We start from the raw sequence: 21,822 nt of genomic DNA on the forward strand, positions 1-21,822 counted from the left end.
CCCGATGAACACGAGGAGGCATTCTGTTCTGACCCAGCCGGTTGGCTCCCCATGAACATGAAGATGACACAGTTTCTCCGTTCCGACCGAGCCACAGCCATGTACACGAGCCCTTGCCGTACGTAATCGCAAGTAGGCGTTCAATACCCCGCTCGTATGTACGTAATTTTTTTTGCGGGCACCGTATGTACGTATGTGGCCATATTTTCTTTCTTGCACCCTGGCCGCTGTATGTACGTGTACATGCTACATGCGCGCCTCTACACGACACGTGCGCGCCTCTACTATGACACGTGTCCTTCCTTGCACGGCCATGGTTCATCGCTGTAGCCTGCAGACAGACCTATCGACTAGTATGTACGTACACGTTCGCGACCAGAATGACAATGCTACGTACGCTTCAACCAGGTGGGTCCCGACTGTTAGGCACTTCCTTCCGTGCGAAGATGTAGCTGGTGGGTCCTAGCAGTTAGGGGGCGAATTGTTTTTTGTGCCCGTAATATGGACGCACTTCTTTGCGCGCGAAGATGTAGCTGGTGGGTCCCATCAGTCAGGGGGCAAATCATTTTTTTCGCCCATAATATGGACGCACTTCCTTGCGTGTGAAGATGTAGTTGGTGGGTCCCAGCAGTGAGGGGGGAACGTTTTTTTCACAAAATATGGTGGCCCGTCAGGTGGGTCCCTGCTGTCAGGTGGACGAATAATTATTTTCTGTGTAATAAGGAGGCACTTCCTTGCTGCGAACATGGACCGAGTTGTCAGCCTCTCCACGTACAGTACTCTTCCGATGGAAGTCGGTCGTTGACCACATTGACCATGCCGCGCTAAGAGCACCAAGGCGGTAGACGACGGCGAGGCCTAGGAAGGGGACGACGCGGAGCCGGGGAATACGCGGCAGTGGATGCCCACACAGAGAGGAGTACGAGGGTTCACTCATTCGATTGCGGTGTGAAGATGCTGTCACTACAGGGCCTGGCCAGCGGTGGGAGTAGTAGGGGGCTGTGAGGCCTCCATGACAGCACAGCCGTCCACGGGAGGCAGGAGTAGGCGGCACGACCGGCGCTGATTTGGGAGGTTGGATAAAAAAGACCAGAGGTTGAAGAAGCATGACGGCCGTTGGATGGACATCGTACGGTCATTATAGATAGAATCGTTTATATTCACTAAGTTGACAAAGCCCTCAGTACGCGTCAACTTACAAGGCCCACAGGTCAGCCTCTGAAACGGTGCGCGCAGATATCAGGGGCAGGAATCAATTTTTGGGCGGGTGAAGCTAGAATATCCGAGTGCACTCCCAGAAGAAGCACGACATCCATTGGATGGACATCTAACGGCCACTATTGCTAGAACTGTGTGTTGACTATAAGTTGATAAAGCCTTGCATATGCGTCAACTTATTTTTTTTGAGGGGACGCGTCAACTTAGTAGGCCCACAAGTGTGTGGCAGAGAAGTTATAGCCCATTTGAGATTTGTAAGAATTACAACTCATTTTTGAATTCTAATGGAATTTACTACAACCTGTTTACTGTTTGTTAAAAGTATAGCCCATTTCTAGCTAGGACAATGATTAATAATTTCAACCAAATGTTCAAAACAGAATTCAATAAAATTTCCCACATTTTGATGGGATCCGAAATATTTTTATCCTGAAATTTCTAGTCAGATTAAATACAATTTCAAAATAAATTTGTCTTACGTAAAAATCCAACGAAACATTGCGCGTGCAACAATTAATGAAATTAAAAATTTCAAAATCCTAAAATAATACTTTATAAACTAATTACGTGTTTGGTGCATTTTTTATAGTTACAGCCCATTTTTTATAATTATGTCCCATTTATTATTTCTTAAAACCCATTTTCTTGTTAAGCCTAATGCATCCCTCCTAGGAAAGATTTTCAGCCCAGCGGGGTGGAGAATAACAAGTTGACCTTGCCTGAGTATTCCTGAAAAATAAGTATTACAGGGCTAGCCATTTTCAGCTTGAAAAAAATTAATATCTAGGCTAGATATCTGGCCTGGGCTAGACGGGCCACAGCCCGCCTAGTTAATACCCTGCTCTCCTCTGAAAAACAACGAAAACATCGCTCAAGAAAAACTCTGCAGTGCTCACACCTGAAAAACATAAATACTGCTCGAGCTGTTTGGTCCTAGTTGTCGGCCGCTCCTTGTGTAACTCTCCCGTTTATTGACTACATAGGTTGACAATGGTGTGGGACTGTGATATCAGGAAACCAGGAGGAAGCAAAAAAATATAGTTCTACATAATAAGGAGGCACTTGCGTAAGTACGACTATGGCCCTAGTGGGTCTGTACTGTCATCCAGTCAAAATAAAGTCATCTCCTGAATCCTCTTGTTCGTTGACCATGTTGAGAATGCCCGGTGCCACGGCGAGCGCAACTACTTGAAGGACGACGGAGAGGGTCTCGCGGGCCCTATGGATGGTCTGATACAGCGCCCACTGCTCATTCAGGAAGCCAGGATCATCGGACACCTATGAGCATGTTCGAGAGACTGAGACGGCATGAAACGGTAAGGCCGCGGTTGGGAGCTCTGGTTTATTTCACAAATGTATTAAGATCCAAGTGTAATTTACTCGTCATCGGAAACAACGCGTAAAATACAGGCATAATGAAACCGAGGGCCCAAGGTCTGTAACAAAACCGGCGAGTTAAACGTGTAATTTGAGAGACTACACTACAAGAAATATGTCAACTTGTGACCTTCTGTTAGTGAACCTGGAAGAATTGGTCATAGATCTATGACCATTTCAGACCAATTGGTCAAAAGTTGTTCGGGGGGCTCCAAAACCTAAACTATAACGACCATTTTGGTCAGAAACGTCGTAATTTCCTTACACGAAATGGTCATAAAGCAGATAGCACTGGTCTGCTGCCTTATTTCTTGCTGATCATGACCAATATAGATGGCCATAACCTTGTAAATTGTGGTGGGTTGCTATGACTAGGCGCCACCTCATCAGTTTTGCCTATGTGTCATGTCCATGTGGCAGTTTTTACCCTAGGTTGTGAAGCAACCTATATTTCTGTCATTCCCAAAATTCCCAAAAAAATCTCATAAATTCTTTGGGTCATATCTTCATCAAATATATAAAAATCCTTCCTTGCCTAGTTCAAAACTAATTCAACAATATTCATTTTCCTATTCTGTTCACGACAGCACTTTATGAAGGAAGTGCTATTTATATATTCTTGATTGCCCTCGGAATTTTTGGGCACTCTTTCCTATCCAAATCATTACCGCATGACAAAATTCAGCTCCACTTGCCTAGCAAATCTTCCTCGGCAAATTTCCAAAGTTTTTGTCCACCTAGAAGCATTGTGAAGGAAGTACCTTTTTTATATATCGAAATGACATGAAATTTATACAGTTCCTTCATATGCCCAAATTATCACCCTCCTCCAAATTGCAGCTCAGTCAAATCATCTATGTGAGCCCAGGTTCAATTTATATTTTATGGCCAAATTGGCACGTTGCAAAGCAAGTGTTATCTAGACCCCTCCTATTACCCTCAAACTTTTCGGGCACTCTTCCATACCCAAATCATTGCCACATGATAATATTCAGCTCAATTTTCCTAGTAAATCTTTCTCAGGAAATTTTCAAAGTTTCTACCTCGAGAGAAGCTTTGTGAAGTAAGTACTAGCTAGGCTTACCCAAATGATCTGAAAATTTACCAGCGCATGACCATACCTATGTAACTTACCTACACCAATTTTTAGCTCATTTCATTCATCCAATCTCTCTCACTAGTTTTCCCAAGTTTCTGTCCATAGAAGAGAATTGTGAAGGAAGTACCACTTTGGCATTTCCAAATAGTATCCATTTTCTACAGTGGTTTCCTATGCCCAAATAACCATCCTCCACCTAATGCCAGCTCAATCTGTTCATTATTTTGAGCCGAGCTTCAACATTCGTAGTTATGTCCAGTGTGGTAGTTCGCAAAGCAAGTACCACCTAGGCTCCTCCTTTTGAGCTGAAAATTTGTGAAGACGGTCTTCTTAGTAACTGATCATCCTCAGCCAAAACTCACGCCCATTAGCCATGTACATTTCCCGTACCGCTAATCAAACACTTGGCTGTTAATTCATGTTTGAGCATCGATCGGTCTCCTCGTGAGAATCTTATGTTGTAATTTTCTTCCTAGCACCAACCTGGGGAGTGCCCAACCCACTAGACATGCCTAGGCCGCCCAGAACGCATGGCAACGCCACGGTCACGCGGTGACCACGTGGCGGGCGTGCGAGTTTACGCGCTCTAGAGTTGGGGCCCTCGGCCACTGCCCAAACCTCTACGTATCGCCACCAAACCATGTATTTATGATTAAATAGGTCCTTATGTAACTAGAAATGATTTTTGGAAAAAATAAATAGCAAACTATGAGGCAGCTGCAATTCAAATTTCCACATTTGACCTGCTTCGTGCCGAATCGGTGGAAATTTGTCTTTTTCACTCGAGGTGGATCAAAAAAATTTACACCCAACCATTTTGTCAATTGTGCACTAAATATGGCCTAGTATTTTATAAAAATGATTTGGTCAAATTTTGCAACAATTATTTGGTATTTCCTTCACAAAAAAACCTCCTTTTGGCACTCGAAAAATGGAAAATGGTTTTTTCGTCCAATGAAAATGAAAACTTCCTTAGGCAACATTGTTTGCCATTCCAACATGCACCCTTGTGGACAATATGAGATCATTTGAATAAACTATGCCATGAATGTGGCCATAAGATTGATCATTTGGCTTGAAAGTCATTGACCTTCACACATGATAGCTCATTTCTGAGAACACTTTTTTAAAATAATTATCGTATTACAAGTTTATTATTTTCCCGGAAACTTAATCACGTATAATGAGACAATGTGAAGGTTTTCCAATTTTTTGATTTTTTTTGAATTTTTTATGCCCGTTTCAAAATGTGGTCAAAACGACGGGCTTGACCGTTCCTAGGTAGCGGTTGAATCTTGGAATTTTTTTGGTGTTTCTCTAATTAAATAGATACTTATGTACCTATAAATTATTTTTGGAAAAAATAAAGAGCAAACTATGAGGTAGCTACAGTTCAAATTTGACCCGCTTCTAGCTGAATCAATGGGAATTTGTCTTTTTCACCAAAGGTGGATAAAAACTTTTTACAACCAACCATTTTGTTAATTGTGCATTAAATATGGCCTAGTATTTTAGAAAAATGATTTGGTCCAATTTTGCAACAAATATTTGGGAGGTCCTTCACAAAAAAACCTCCTTTTGGGCACTCGGAAAATGGAAAATGGTTTTTCGTCCGAAGAAAATGAAAACTCCCCAAATCAACATTGATTGCCATTCCAATATACTCCCTTGTGCAGAATATGAGATCATTCCAAATAGATACTTATTTACCTAGAAATGATTTTTGTAAAAAATAAAGAGCAACCTATGAGGCAGTTGCAGTTCAAATTTAACCCGCTTCCAGCTGAATCGACGGGAATTTATATTTTTCACCAGAGGTGGCTCAAATTTTTTGACAACCAACCATTTTGTCAATTGTGCATTAAATATGGCCTAGTATTTTATAAAATTTATTAGGTCCAATTTTGCAACAAATATATGGTAGGTCCTTCACAAAAAAACTCATTTCGGGCACTCGGAAAATGGAAAATGTATTTTCCGTGCAAAGAAAATGAAAACTCCCTTAGGCAACATTGTTTGGAATTCCAAGATGCACCCTTGTGCACAATATGAGATCATTTGAACAAACTATGCCATGAATGTGGCCATAAGATTGATCATTTGGCTTAAAAGCCATGAATCTTCACACTTGATAGCTCATTTCTGAGAACACATTTTTAAAATAATTACTGTATTACAAGTTTATTATTTTTCCTGTAAACTTGGTCACATATAATGACACAATGCGAAGGTTTTCCAATTTTTTAGATTTTTTTGAATTTTTTATGCCCGTTTCAAAATGCGGTCAAAACGGCGGGCTTGACCGTTCCTAGCTAGTGGTTGAATCTTGGAATTTTTTTGGTGTTTCTCTGATTAAATAGATACTTATGTACCTAGAAATGATTTTTGGAAAAAATAAAGAGCAAGCTATGAGGCAGCTGCAATTCAAATTTGACCCGCTTCTAGCTGAATCAGCGGTAATTTGTCTTTTTCACCAGAAGTAGATCAAATATTTTGACACCCAACCATTTGGTCAATTGTGCATTAAATATGGCCTAGTTTTTTATAAAAATGATTTGGTACAATTTTGCAACAAATATTTGGTAGGTCCTTCACAAAATAAACTCATTTCGGGCACTCGAAAAATGGAAAACGAATTTTCCGTGCAAAGAAAATGAAAACTCCCTTAGGCAACATTGTTTGCCATTCCAATATGCACCCTTGTGCACAATATGAGATCATTTGAACAAACTATGACATGAATGTGGCCATAAGATTGATCATCTGACTTGAAAGGCATTGATCTCCACACATGATAGCTCGTTTCTGAGAACACTTTTTTTAAAATAATTGCCGTATTACAAGTTTATTATTTTTGCTGGTAACTTGGCCACATATAACGACACAATGCAAAGGTTTTGCAATTTTTTGAATTTTTTTGAATTTTTTATGCCCGTTTCAAAATGCGGTCAAAACGGCGGGAATGACCATTCCTAGCTAGTTGTTGAATCTTGGATTTTTTTTGTGTTTCTATGATTAAATAGATACTTATGTACCTATAATTGATTTTTGAAAAAATAAAGAGCAAACTACGAGGCAGCTGCAGTTCAAAATTGACCCGCTTCCAACTGAATCGACGGAGATTTGTCTTTTTCACTAGAGGTGGATCAAAAAATTTTACACCCAACCATTTGGTCAATTGTGCATTAAATATATCCTAGTATTTTAGAAAATTGATTTGGTACCATTTTGCAACAAATATATGGTAGGTCATTCACAAAAAAACCTCATTTCGGGCATTCAAAAAATGGAAAATGAATTTTCCGTGTAAATAAAATGAAAAATTCCTTAGGAAACATTATTTGCCATTCCAAGATTCACTCTGATGCAAAACATGATATATTTTGAACAAATTATGCCATTTCAAAATGCACCCTCGTGCAAAACATACAAGAGAAACAAATAGAAAAACACAATTACATAAGCTTTGTTCTTATTGGTTGAAATGTTTGTGCCGTGGATCAATGACATGGCATCCATCCATCCATCCATCCATCCCATTTAGCTAATGAAAAAAATAGAAAGAAAGAAAAAGAACCCCCACCCCGAGGCAGCCCAACCACCCAAACCCTATCCCCTCCCCAGATCCATCGTCGCCGCCCCCTTCTCCTCCCTCATCCCCTCCAACCACCCAAACCCTATCCCCTCCCCAGATCCAATCTCGCCGCCGGCCTCACTCTCCCCCCTCATCCTCTCCCGCTCGCGCGCGCTTCCCCCACGGTGGCTCCTCCCCATTCCCCCCGCGGCTCCAACCATGGCCGCCGCCCTCGCGTCGCCGTGCACCGCGCGGCAGCTCGTCGACGCCCTCACCGCGCACCTCTCCCTCTACCATGCCGCCAACCCTAGCAGCCCCTCCCCCGCCCCCTCCCCCTCCCCCACCCCGTGCACCGCGATCCTGCGGTGGCTGGCCGCGCTGCCACCACTACGAAGAAGGACCAGGAGCCCGACCCTTACGATGGCCGCTAGCGGGTCGCCCTCTTCTTCGGTACGCAGACCGGCACCGCCGAGGGATTCGCCAAGGTACGCGCATGCTCCTCCTCCCCTACGCTGCTCCCACTCGTCTGTCTGTCTTGTGCAAGGTGCCTAATAAGCTCTCCATTCTATGCTCCTACCGCCAGGCGCTCGCGAAGGAGGCCAAGGCGCGCTACGACAAGGCCATCTTCAAGGTGCTGGATCTGGTACGAACCTCGCCGCCGATGCTGCTTCTTTTTAAACCTCCTCCCCCCCTCCCCTCGGCTCACACGATTGATTTGTCGGGATTTAGGATGACTACACCGCCGAGGACGAGGAGTACGATGAGAAGCTCAAGAAGGAGAACATCGCATTCTTCTTCCTCGCAACGTAAGGACCACCTGCAACTCTTACTGACTTCGTTACAGTAGGGAGCATAAATCTTTAGTTAATCCATGACTTTTCAAGGACCTATTCCTTCCGCTGATCGTTTTATAGATGAGGTTGATTCTCTTTCAGAATACCATATCCATGGTTTGACAGTGGCGAATCGCTTTGACTACTTGTTTTACAGACAAGGGTTGGTATCTGAAGATTGCATTATCTTTTGCTTGTTTTATAGATCAGATTGATGCACAATGATTTTATTTCTTTGTCCAAACCCCAAATTTAACATGGCTGATATATATATATATACACATATATATAGAGTGGGTCTATTATGACAACACCCTTAATACTCTTATTCTAATAACACCGGAGCCTTATTCTAATAACACCCCCAACCCACCCACCCACCGACCGACACGAAATAAAAAATAAACAGGTCAACCCACCCACCACCACTCCTCCCACATCTCCTCGTACCCACCCACCACCACCGCACCACCTTCTTCCCCACCCCCCCAACCGCGCCGATCTCCTGCCCCCTGCCCCACCCGCGACCTTTCTCCACTCGCCGGCGAGACAACCCTCCCCCGACCACCTCCCTTCCCCCGTGTGACGCCCCACCACCGGAGTCAGGGGGGGCGCCCTCCCCGCAACGCACCGCTTCCACCACCACCCCGGCGACCTGCTCCACACTGAGCTCGGATCGGGTAGCACCAGGCCATTCACCACCGGATCCAGGCCCTCCACCACCCTCAGTCGTTCCTACGCCACTCACCCCACCCGCAGGTGCAAGGCGTCATCGGCGGGCTGTACAACTCCTCCAACCCCGCCGATCTACTAGGAACCAGCGACCCCATCCTGCCAAGATCCGACGCCGCCTCCTTCTTCTGGCCGGCGACGAGGTCAGCCCTCTCCTATGTTCCCTTCCTCCACCTCACGTCCTCCTCCGGTAGCTGCAGCTTCATTTCCTACACCCACTCCGCTTGCACCTCCCCTCCTCTGTCCCAGAAGCACTGCCGACAGTGCTGCATCGGGCCGCATGCTTTAGCCAGCTCGACTACTCCAATGGGAGGACACCGTCGCCTACCACCACAACGCGCAGTTCGCTAGCGCTGGGACGATGGTGCGGTTGCACGGGCGTTGTAGTGCTCTCGGCTCCTCCCGTGATGAGTTGTAGGGAATCTGCCCCCGACGGCGCGGCCACCCTCTGCCCTGACCCCCTCTCTAGCTCTCCTCCTCCCCTGCAGTGCACAAGAAGAGCCCCGGACGGTCCTAGATGAGTTCCTCTCTCTATTCGACTTCATCCGCCGTGGAGCAGTGCCTACAACAGCCTGATTGCAGTTCATTTTGACTTTTTTGATGCTCTCTAAGTTTTGTTTAGCAGTTCGTCGTGAGATCCATGGCGCTGGCCATGCTGTGCCTTCTCCTGTTGCTCTATCTGAGGATAGGACGGGCTCTGCCGCGCTTGGAACCAGAGTGTGGCGTGACACCACGATTATGCGATTCGTGGTTCTCTAATTCCCCTACAGAAGAAGCTGCGGTGGGAGTTTAGGCGTAAAATTGTTGCTTTCCCGTGGGTCTGCGGTCCACCGGCGAAACGCAGATAGGTTCCTGCAACGCAGTTCGTTTTGGGTGCTGTCGATGCCATCCCCACTGCAGTACATTGTGCTCATGACAGTTTTGTGTGTATGTGTGTGTTTTGCGCGGTATCCGGTCGGGGGCTATGTTCCTGTACAATGCAAAATAGCATGAAAATGAAGTGCACTATTATTGTATCCAAGTTTTATTTCCTCCTCAAAATACATTGGACATGCAAAAAAATTATGCCAAGAGGTTCACTTTTGTCCACAGAGAGATCCGGTTTTATTGTGTGGAGAGGTTCGCTTCACTATACTATGCACATTTTTTATTTTTAGAGGTTCGCTCCACTGTACTATGCATTTCTTTTCGTTTTAAACAATAACAAAAAGAATCGCATGCAATCCTCTGTGATGACATTGCAGTGTGTTTTCCCGCATGATGCAACACACTAACATTGACAAATATGGTCCACTTAACCCTGTGAAACAAGTTAGAAAAAGACAACGAAAAATCATATGGTACACTTAGACTTGTGTCTCGGTCCATTTTTCGCTTGATGTGGTTCACTTGTCCTTATCTCTACGGTCCACTCTCGTTCATAAAAAAAGTTTAAAAAAAGACAAGAAAAATTCGTCTGAGAAAAATTACGTCCGATAAAAGAAACTATGCAGCTCGCTTGCCCGTCCGATGCAGTGCGGTTTTCATTCTGAAGCAGTACGGTCGGACATGTGATGTTGTTCATCCCGTAATGCAAAAAAAAATTGTTACGAAAGCGAAAAAAAGTAATGCTGTTCACTTCTTGATAGCGTTGTGGTTCATTTACACCCGATGTGAAGTGCCTCTACTTTCTCGTCCTTAAAAAAATTACGTTTGAATAAAATAAACCATTCAGTTCTCTAACACGTCTGATGCAGTGCGGTTGTTCGTCCGATGCAGTGCGGTTTTCAGTCGGATGAAGTACCCACGTCGATTTGGGTGTTGCGAAAAACAGTGTCCGCATTTCGGTAAAATCGAAACTCCTCCTAAAACGTAAGGAATTAGAGAGAGTGTTCTACATGAAAAAGTTGTGTCTCGTCGATATCTTTCCAACAGCGTATGATTTGAATTATTCTGACCAGCCGTTCGTAAAAATTTCGCGAAAAACAGCCGCTGCCTCTCGAAGTCAGCCGCACGATTTTCAAAATTAACTAAAATCCGCAAGGAATCTCAAAACCATTTCAACATATGAAAGTTGTGCCTTGTCCGTAGCTTTCCAACAGCGTATCATATGTCTCGTTTCGACAAACGGTTAGAAAACTGGAGCAAAAACAGTACCAAAAATTTCAAAAAATTTGAAAAACAGAGTTCCGCGATTTAGTAAATTTGAAACTGTTCTTAAATCGTAATGAATTAGACAAAGATTTATATATGAAAAAGATGCGCCTCGACGATACCTATCCAACGGCGTATCAGTTGCTTCATTCCAACAAGCGGTTTAGAAAAAAACACGAAAAAACGCTCGCTGCCACTCGTCATCCACCGCACTATTTTCAAAACTTCTCTTAAACCGTGTGGAATCTCGAAAAGTGTTCAACACGTCGAAGTTGCGCCTAATCCATAGCTTTTCAATGGTATATTACACGCCTCATTCCGATAAACGGTTAAAAAATTAGAGCGAAAACAGTACCGAAAAAATAACGCATGCAGTTTTTTCCGACGAGAAGTTCACTAGTCTCTATTGCAGTGCTCGTCGTCAAAATGATGTAGTGCGCTTCTGTTGAGCGTGCAGTGCCAAAGTGGTGTGCAGAATAGTTATCCTGCTAATATTAGCAGAATAGACCGTCTGTATATATATATATATATATATATATATATATATTCTCAGATCCTTTTGTAAATCCTGATGAGCCATACTATGCAACACTACTTTACTGCCAAAAGCTGTAATGTAATCTAATGACCGCTACGTTTTGTGCACGTACACGTCGACTCTCTCCTTGAAAGCTATGATCTTCTGGCAGTTGGTTGCTGCATCCAGTATTGATTTGTTTGTTGTCGCTTGCGCACACTACAGAGAATCACTTACGCCGTGAAGCAACGTTTATAATATTGTTAGCATGTTCTATTAGTTCCAGAGAAAAAGCGAAATCCCAGCTCCGCCTGCTTCATGATCTATGATAAGTTCACTTGTGTAAGAATAAGGCAGCATTTAAGCAATGGGTAGCAGTATCCACAAAACTAAATATTCTGTTCGTTTTCTTGTGTGCTTGACTGCTTGTGTATTGTTACAGGTGAGGAAGAACCAGCTACTAACGGGCGAGGGCATGGGGTACCTGGAGGCCAAGCACCACCTGCTGCTGAGCATTGAGTTCAATCCTTTACTAGGATTCTTGTTGTTTGTCTTTGAACTATGCTTGCGTTTTAGCTACTGCCACTTTGAGCTGCTGTAGCTTGTAGTTATCAATTCCAGCTGGGTTTACATATTGCATTTCTGGAGCAGTAGATCGACATTTGTAAGTTCTTTTGTTATATAAGATGAACAAATGTTATGTTTAAAGTGTGAGCTAACTAGTAATCCTAGAGAGAACCAACTCCATTTTTGCAAGAGTTAGCTAATATAATTAGTTAGGTATGGTTGTATTAGTTAGCTAATATAATTTGAAGCATTAGTTAGGTACTGCTGTAGTCTTTTTTAGACTTCTCTTGTATGCGTAAAATGCTATGAGCAAGAGTAATGCTATGAGTAAGTTGAGATTCCCTTGCTTTAGGCATAAGAATAAGCTGATAAGAACGGAATATTGATACTTTGCATGCTATGAGTAAAATGTTGGTACTTTGCCTGCCATATCTGGTTCTTGTTTTGGTAGTAGTTTGCATTGCTTATCCAGTAGTATCAGTCAACTGGCCAGCCTGGAGCAGCTTGGTGTTGTACATGATGGTGTTAACTGTGAAAATGCCAAGTGTGAGAAAATTAGAAATTCTGCTCCTTACGTTTATAAATTCTACATATGGTTTCTCATCACTTGGTGTAAATATAGCACGTTTTGGGCAACGAATTATTCAAAGTTCTATGTTAAAGCTTTCAACCTTGAAATCACATATTTGTTTGGGCATGTGCTATATGTACCATTTTAGAAGTAGTCCACATATTTCTGTCCTGCTATAGTCTTTTTTAAACTTCTTATGAGATTGAAGTATTCGTTCTGATTTCTGGTTTGCTGATTGTTGTAGACAGATGTATGAAACCTCTTAACTGTGGACGACAACTACTTGAGAAGGACCATCATCACCCATCAAGTACGCCATTGAGGTAATTCACCAGTCCCTCCGGCACCAACTATCTATTTTCTCTAGTATGCTTAGGTTTTTCATGCTGTTGTGGTAGCCCCATTGCTGTTGCGTTGAATCTCATGCCAGCGCTGGTGCGCTTGTGGCTTGATGTGCTGTGATCTTTATCTGTGTAGGTTTTGTTTGATGATATGCTTAGATTATGATCATAAGCATGGTGGTTTGATGATGCTGAGGCCAGCTGTTAAACCATGATATAGTTGCTGGAACTGAGCTTAATATTCATGTGTGTATGTGTGTGTGTGTGTCGAGTAAAGTTGTGGTTTGTGCTGCTCCTTTGTAACATGATGAAACAAAGAATGGCCTTTACTCCTTTTTGAATGGAATGTTCATAATATATTGGCTTCAGTTTTTCTAATTTTTATCAGCTGATTCATGTAACAGGGCGTCCGTGGAAGGCCCAGTCCTGACTCTCCAGTGAGTCCGGCATTTGATCGCTATTGAAGGAGCTACATGTAGAAGAAGAAAACACTTGCAGAGCTTGTAACTGATTCCCATAGTTGTAGAGCTTGTATCAACTAAGCTTGTATTACGTGTCACTTGTAGAACTTGTAAATGCTACAGCTTGTAGGACATGTCATTTGTAGAGCTTGTAAATAAGCTTGTATATGCTACAGCTTGTAGGACGTGTCATTTGTAGAGCTTGTATTGAATCTGGCTATTGTTATTTGAAGTATCATGTGTGTTTTTTGCTTGCCAATTTAACTATTGGTTATTTTCTTATTGTCAAATTGAAATATGAAGAATCTGGGCCTAATAGCTAGGACCCACTTATCAGAACCTGACAAGTGGGACCTATTTGACTAGAGGACCCATTTTATAAAAAAAGTAAAACTATTGTAGAAAAAGGCCATGACCCATGAAATAAAAAGGCAGAATTGTTGGGCTTGGCCCATGAAGTCTGACCAAAAATTGACAGGAAAAAAATATATAGAAAGGCTGAATTAATGGGCTCGGCCCATATAAACACCCAATTGGACCGGGCCGATTCTTGTGCCACATCATATTGCCACGTTGGATGCCTACGTGGCCTGGGGAGGTTGCTAGTGACCAAAACGCCACAGTAGACGTATTTTGGTCATAAACGTCTACGACCATTCCAGAAGAAAGGTCGCTATAGTCAGTTTATGACCGCCAGCTTTTGACCTTATGTTTTTGGTCACAAAAAGGTCACAAATTGAAAACAGTGACCTTTCAGTGACCAATAGTCAAGGTCACAAGTTGACATATTTCTTCTAGTGCCAGTGTGTATTTTACTAGTCGAAATCGACCAACCAAACGCTTCACCCAAGACCATCTGCTCTTATTTACAAGCATCAGTTTTACAAGCGATTTTGGTTGGAAAACGACGATCCAATCATGGCCTAAGATGATGAGTTGGTTGGAAGATCATATGGTTTCACCCCTAACCTACCCAAGTTGTCGTATAGGCTATGAATGAAGCATAAGACAATGAACTTCTTAAGCACAGAAACAACAGAAGAGGATGATCTTCTCAATATGAAAATCACAGGCATTAGCTCAACATGCAAAACAATACAAAGCATTATTCTCAGGATGCATGGTGAACAACTCGTGATGCCACATGCCACAACATGCCAAGCTCAACTTTGCAATCATACTTACAAGGCCTGGCATTACATAGACAACATTCAAAACAAACTCTTAAAATACCTTACATAAGTCAACATTCATGTGACTATGCATCTCAGCAGAGTAAATATTTACTTCTGAAAAAAAGACAGGAATAGGAAAAAATGATCGACGTTGCTCACAGCAAAGGGCATCCCACTCAAAAATATCAAATGCATGTCTTCTGGCTAACATCAATGAACAAAATTTGACAAGGTTTTCCAATTACAATATATTAAACTTTGACAAGCTTTTCCCATTCAAAATATGTAATGCCTATGATTGTGGAACGGGCAGGGTTTGTCATCAGTTTGTCATCTGATAGTCCAGTGGCTCAAGGTGGCAACGAATGATTAGAGAACCATTCGATGTATTGTGCATTATGAAGTATTATGGAGGACACTGACCATCTGAACATTTTGTGCAGTTCCACTAAAATCAAGATGACATCCCTGTGGATTTCCTTTTTATATGCTGCAAGAAAACAAAGACACATCAGCACACACATGAATATTGCCCCTAGTGTCAACCCACCAATCCGTGGACTAACAAACTGAAAGTACGGTAAACAGATTTCCATACCCAGATGCCCCATCATTGTTGCTTAGAATGACATTGACAGACTTGGAGTCCTATCATGGATTCTTGTACTTGTTTGGGCACTTTTTGCCCAGCGCACTCCACGTGTTGTAGAGTTGCCTATGCCCTCTACAGAGTAGTCATGTCACCAGCGTCTACTAATACTCTGTAAAGCTTCTCGATCATTCCTTCTGTAATGTAGCGCAAACAATGACTACTTCTTTCTGCAAAGTGGTAAAACCAACTGGACCCACTAATGCAGCAGTTTGCCTTAGACACATTGGCCCCTTTTGTGCAGTTCAACTAAAATCAAAGTCAGAATAAAACCGAGCTTTAATTTTGATATCCCTGTAAGCAACAATAGGTATAAGGGAAACAATTACTGAGAAATAACGGTTGATGACTTGTAATCCGATACGTCTCCAATGTAACTATAATTTTTTATTGTTCCATGCTATTATATTATCAACCTTGGATGTTTTCTATGCATTTATATGCTATTTTATATGATTCTTGGGACTAACCTATTAACCTAGAGCCTAGTGCCAGTTTCTGTTTTTTCCTTGTTTTAGAGTATCACAGAAAAGGAAAATCAAATGGAGTCAAATTGACCTGAAACTTCACGGAACATATTTTTGGACCAGAAGAAGCCCACGAAGTATAGAAGATGGACCAGGAGAGTCCCGGGCTGCCCACGAGGGTGGGGGCGCGCCCACGCGCTCCCCCTGCCTCATGGACAGCCTAGAGGTCCACCGACATACTTCTTCCTTCTATATATACCCATATACCCTAGAAATTTGGAGGAGCACAATAGATCAGGAATTCCGCCAACAGAAGCCTCTGTAGCCACCGAAAACCAATCTAGACCCGTTCTGGCACCCTGCCGGTGGGGGGAATCCCTCTCCGGTGGCTATCTTCATCATCCCGGTGCTCTCCATGAAGAGGAGGGAGTAGTTCTCCCTCGGGGCTGAGGCTATGTACTAGTAGCTATGTGTTTGATCTCTCTCTCTCTCTCTTGTGTTCTTGAGGTGGTGTGATCTTGATGTATCGTGAGCTTTGCTATTATAGTTGGATCTTATGATATTTCTCCCCCTCTACTCTCTTGTGATAAATTGAGTTTTCCCTTTGAAGTTATCTTATCGGATTGAGTCTTTAAGGATTTGAGAACACTTGATGTATGTCTTGCCGTGCTTATCTGTGGTGACAATGGGATATCACGTGATCCACTTGATGTATGTTTTGGTGATCAACTTGCGGGTTCCGCCCATGAACCTATGCATAGGGGTTGGCACACGTTTTCGTCTTGACTCTCCGGTAGAATCTTTGGGGCACTCTTTGAAGTACTTTGTGTTGGTTTGAATAGATGAACCTGAGATTGTGTTTAGGTGACATTGGAGTATCTAGGTGACATTAGCGTTTTGGTTGATTTGTGTCTTAAGGTGTTGTTCTAGTACAAACTCTATGATAGATTGAACGGAAAGAATAGCTTCATGTTATTTTACTATGGACTCTTGAATAGATCAATCAGAAAGGATGACTTTGAGGTGGTTTCGTACCCTACCATAATCTCTTCGTTTGTTCTCCGCTATTAGTGACTTTGGAGTGACTCTTTGTTGCATCTTGAGGGATAATTATGTGATGCAATTATGTTATTATTGTTGAGAGAACTTGCACTAGTGAAAGTATGAATGTCGGTGTCAAAACTGGCGGATCTCAGGTAGGGGGTCCCGAACTGTGCGTCTAAGGCGGATGGTAACAGGAGGCAGGGGACACGATGTTTTACCCAGGTTCGGGCCCTCTTGATGGAGGTAAAACCCTATGTCCTGCTTGATTTATTATTGATGATACGAGTACTACAAGAGTCGATCTACCATGAGATCGGAGAGGCTAAACCCTAAAAGCTAGCCTATGGTAGGATTATATGTTGTCCTACGGACTAAAACCCTCCGGTTTATATAGACACCGGAGAGGGTTAGGGTTACACAAGGTCGGTTACAAAGGAGGAGATATCGATATCCGTACTACCTAGCTTGCCTTCCATGCCAAGTAGAGTCCTATCCGGACACGGGACGAAGTCTTCAATCTTGTATCTTCATAGTCCAACAGTCCGGCCAAAGGATATAGTCCGGCTGTCCGGAGAGCCCCTAATCCAGGACTCCCTCGGTAGCCGCTGAACCAGGCTTCAATGACGATGAGTCCGGCGTGCAGTGTTATCTTCGGCATTGCAAGGCTGGTTCCTCCTCCGAACACATCACAGAAGAGTTTGAATACCAGGATAGTGTCCGGCCCTGCAAAATAAATTCCACATACCACCGTAGAGAGAATAATATTTCCACAAATCTTAATCTGCTGACACACTTTGGCAACATGACATCAGGCCATGGCTTGGTGATTATTCAAACCGTTTTTCTTCAACCAGCTCCACACATAACGCGAGGCGGTTTCTTGACAAGTCTTGTCAAAGCAGAGATTGTGTTCCCCTAATTACGGGATTCTCATCAATACGGTCGTGGGTAACCCAAACGTGCCTAGGACTCCTAGATTTTAGGCAAGTCCCAAACGGCCACTAGGAGGATGCTTGATATTCACCTTCTTTATAAAGGGACAAGGCTTTTACTTTTTCCCTCCCGTGCTCAATCGAATCCTTCCCCCGCCTCGAGTTCTAACACCCAAAGCCCAGGTCAGGTGCTTCGGACCTTCAATCATGTCCGGAACTAGCCTTCAAGGCCGGTGGATGCCCTCCTCCGTTACGGAAGAGGATATCAAGAAGTTGAGGGAGGCCAGATACCTGACCGCCGAGGTTTCGCATCGGCTGCCTGCCCGAGGGTAGGTCGTCCCTACTCCCGAACCCAACAAGAACGTTGTGTTCGTATCCCACTTCCTCCGAGGTCTAGGCCTCACTCTGGATCCCTTCGTTAGGTGTTTGATGTTCTATTATAGGCTAGATTTCCACGATCTAGCCCCGGACTCCTTTCTCCACATCTCGGCATTTATTATCATATGTGAGGCCTTCCTCCGCATTACCCCTCACTTCGGCCTGTGGCTCAAGACCTTTGACGTGAAGCCGAAGATGGTCGAGGGGCAGCATGTAGCGTGCGGAGGCGCATTAATAAGCAAGATCGCGGGAGCTCCATGGACAAAGGGTTCCTTTCCAGAGGTGTCCGGATTATGGCAACGGGAGTGGTTTTACATCACGGCTCCCAGAAGTGCCAAGTGGGTGGCTGCCCCTGCTTTCCGCTTGGGCCCTCCACCCCAATTGATGTCATGGATTAGCAGAGGGATGAGCTGGGGTCCAGCCAAGGATGTGCCTATACTGCAGAGCCGCATTCAAGATCTCTTCGAAGGAGATTTCAGTTTGGTTATGGTGGTGCAAGTCATGCTGGTTCGTCGAGTCCAGCCTTGCAAACGCTAGCCCCTCCGCATGTGGGAGTTCAACCCAAAAGGACCGCGCACTATTCAGAACTTCCTCGGCCTGACGCACGAGGAGATGTATAAATCATTCTTCAGACCCCAAATAGAGTGTCCGGATACACCCGAGGACGTGGGCCTGAGCAGCAACCGCACCGCGGCCCAAGTAAGTAATCCTCTAGTCGAACACACTGATCTTTTCATTTATCATAACGTCATTCTGAAGAAATCGCTCTTTGACCAGGACTGGATAACAAAGGCGAAGATGATCGTGTTCGGCCCCCCTCCTGAGGCTTGGACAATCCAGGTGCTGGAGAAGATGCTCGAGCCAGCACCTTGCCTGGTGCCCTCAAAGGAAGATGAAGGGGGGAATAAAGAGGGCGAAAGCGAGCCTCCACCGCTACCTATTCCGACCGAGGGAACGAGCGCCTCCTGTGAGGGAGGATAACCAAGGGGAGGAATCCTGACATTCTCTCAGCCCCGGGGAAGGAAGAGGACTACCTCTGAAGATCCGGAAACCAAGGTTTCCAAACGGGAGAAGAAAACTCCACAGAGGGTCCTCCTCGGAGGGTGCTCTTGCCGCCACAAAGTCCGCGAGGGGATCATCCTTCTAACGAGCCGGTAAGTAATCAAAAAGTCTTTAAATAGTGAAGATATACTACCTTACCTCCTGAGGAAAATAACCGAAGCATTTATCTTTGCAGTTCGGAACTTAGCCCTTCTCAGCAGAGCTCGTCTTCGGGGATCTTCTTCCGGAGATGATGGAGAGCGAAACGCCTCCCCCGGACTCCCCGCTCAGAAGCGGGCGACCTTGATGTGTTCATCACGGAGGCCTATGGTCCGCCCGAAGTCCCCAGTACGGAGCTCTTGAAGAGACAACCAAAAGAATCTGGCACCGTCTGGTATGCGGTCGGACGCACTGAGGGATCTGCTAGAGCGAGCAACTATCTCAGAAGAACACCGTACATTGATGGGTACGGTGATTGAAAGGATTTCGTCCGCCGAAAGCGGGTTGCATGAAGCCTTTATGAGTCTACTGACGGGTTTTGAGGTACGTGAAATGATATACATTTATGATAGTACCACACATTTTTAGGTGTGCCCTGTGTAGATAGTAGCCCCTGAAACTCTGGTTGTCGTCGAGAACGGCGGCAAACAGAGGATCGTAGTCCCAGGTAATAACCAGACTGCCTTCATGTGCAGGTGGTTGAAGCTCCGATGGCTAGCCGGACTTAATGGGTTTGCCGAACTAAAGCGGCAACTGGATGCGGCGGATGCCGACATCGAGCTTGTTAACAAGCGGCTCGACGAGGCACAGGGTAGGTGATTTTTCTGGTGAATGTCACATAGTAAGAGCAGCGTGATGCCAATATCTTTAATATGTTGTGACTGCAGATGGAGCTGCCATCGTGGGAGACCCTTCGGGCGGAGCTTGCCCGAGCCAAGGAGCAAGCAAGGAGTAATAATGTGGCCGCTTTGAAGGCGGCCGAAGAGTTAAGAGCCGAAAAGGCCGCGCATAACAAGACCAAGAAAAAATGGCCAAGATGACTGTAAAGTTGAAAGACACTGCCTGACCGCTGCAACTTCTTGAAGAAGAAAACCGGCGAAGGCGATGGACCTGGAAAAGGCCACGATGGCGACAAAGACACCCGCTCTGCAATGAGAGCAAAGGAGGAACTGCGTGAAGCGGGGATATTGTGGCTGGGAAGCCCTTTATGTTGCGGAGGAAGTTTGGAGATCCTTGGTATGCCCCTCTGGATCGGTGTGGAGTTCGGCAGACGCATATCTGGACTTGGCGGTGAGCGCTGTCGATGCGGCCAAATACTTCCGAGATCAAATAGATCGTGAAGTGGACAAACTATTCTGGTCACAATTTAACGTTCCAGAGCGTCTGCTTCATTGACTGATCAGCTTGCCGAATGGGACGAGCTGATAGATTGTCTGGACTCGCCATGAGGTCTGTTGTAGATCATCTGTGGCCGGAAAGAACAAGCCGAACAGCTATTTCAGCTTAGTGCAGCAGTTCCTTGGTGCGGTGCCGCAAATTAATGCGATGAAGAGGTCGGCGTGCATAGAAGGCTCGCGGATGGCCCTTGCCCATGTCAAAGCATACTGGGCAGAGACGGATGCTACCACTGTTGTGGCGCAGGGTTCGGCCATAGGCCGAGTGGTTGCCGAGCACTATTTTGAAGAAGTTCTTGAGGGTGCTCGTTTAATAGAGGCCCAGTGCTCGAAGAATATTATGTTTGAGTGACATGTACTCCCATTGTAAAAACAATGTTTTATTCAATTTATCAAGGCTGTATTTATACTTGTGCCCGAAAGTATTGTGATGCCTCCTGTGCGACCGTTTATGTATACATGTATATAACCTGAAATATTGCAGTCGTCGGCTTCAGCCCCCATGCATATAATGCGGGGGTGTTCGCAGAAGACGCGTATTCACACTTAATCCAACGTCTTGGTCCTAATAAGGAGGTGATAGTGCAGCGAACTAGGCAACCAGACTATAATGCTTTAACACATTCACTTAGCCATAGGAGTTTGATAGTGGGGCTACTATATAGCCCCTGGTGGCTTCGCACTCTCCCGCATTCGGGGTGCGTACATGCCTAGCCGGGAAACGGCCCTTCATTAAGGCGGAGGAATTCTAAGATTCCGATAGGTCATCGAGTGGTTGACCAGTCTCGCGCTATATCATGACAGTCAGTTTTCGGCTTTCTCTACTGAGGTGCTCGTCTGGATGAACCAGGGCACAATTGGAGTAGTTCTCCTGGTGCCGCCTTAGCCGATAGAGCAGGAACGTAAGGCAGCAAAACACAGGAGCCGGGCAAACCCAACATTTGACCAAAGACATGATTCGGAGCTGATGCATATAAGGCCAAACTCGCGACGCCGAACACTCCCTAAGGTATTCGGTCTTTATGGTGTAAATCGGGCCTAAATAGTGCCCTTTGTAAGAAGCCCCTGGTGTCCAGGTACGTGCATTATTCTGACGTGGCCACATGCCAAGATGTCAGCATCCTTGTCAATTGTACCGAGAATCCGAGGGATGTGTATCAAACAAGAGACAGTAAAAAGGTTTACGCAGGGGTCTTAATCTAAAAAGAATCCATGAAACGGGTCCCTGCTGCACGTCTGCGCCTGTGTCCTCCGTTGTGCCGTATCCTGGACAGGTGTAGCACGATGGTCATCTGTAAAAGAGAGGAACTTAGTTGAAA

Source organism: Triticum aestivum, chromosome 4A (assembly GCF_018294505.1).
Source record: "Triticum aestivum cultivar Chinese Spring chromosome 4A, IWGSC CS RefSeq v2.1, whole genome shotgun sequence".
Classification (NCBI taxonomy): domain Eukaryota; kingdom Viridiplantae; phylum Streptophyta; class Magnoliopsida; order Poales; family Poaceae; genus Triticum; species Triticum aestivum.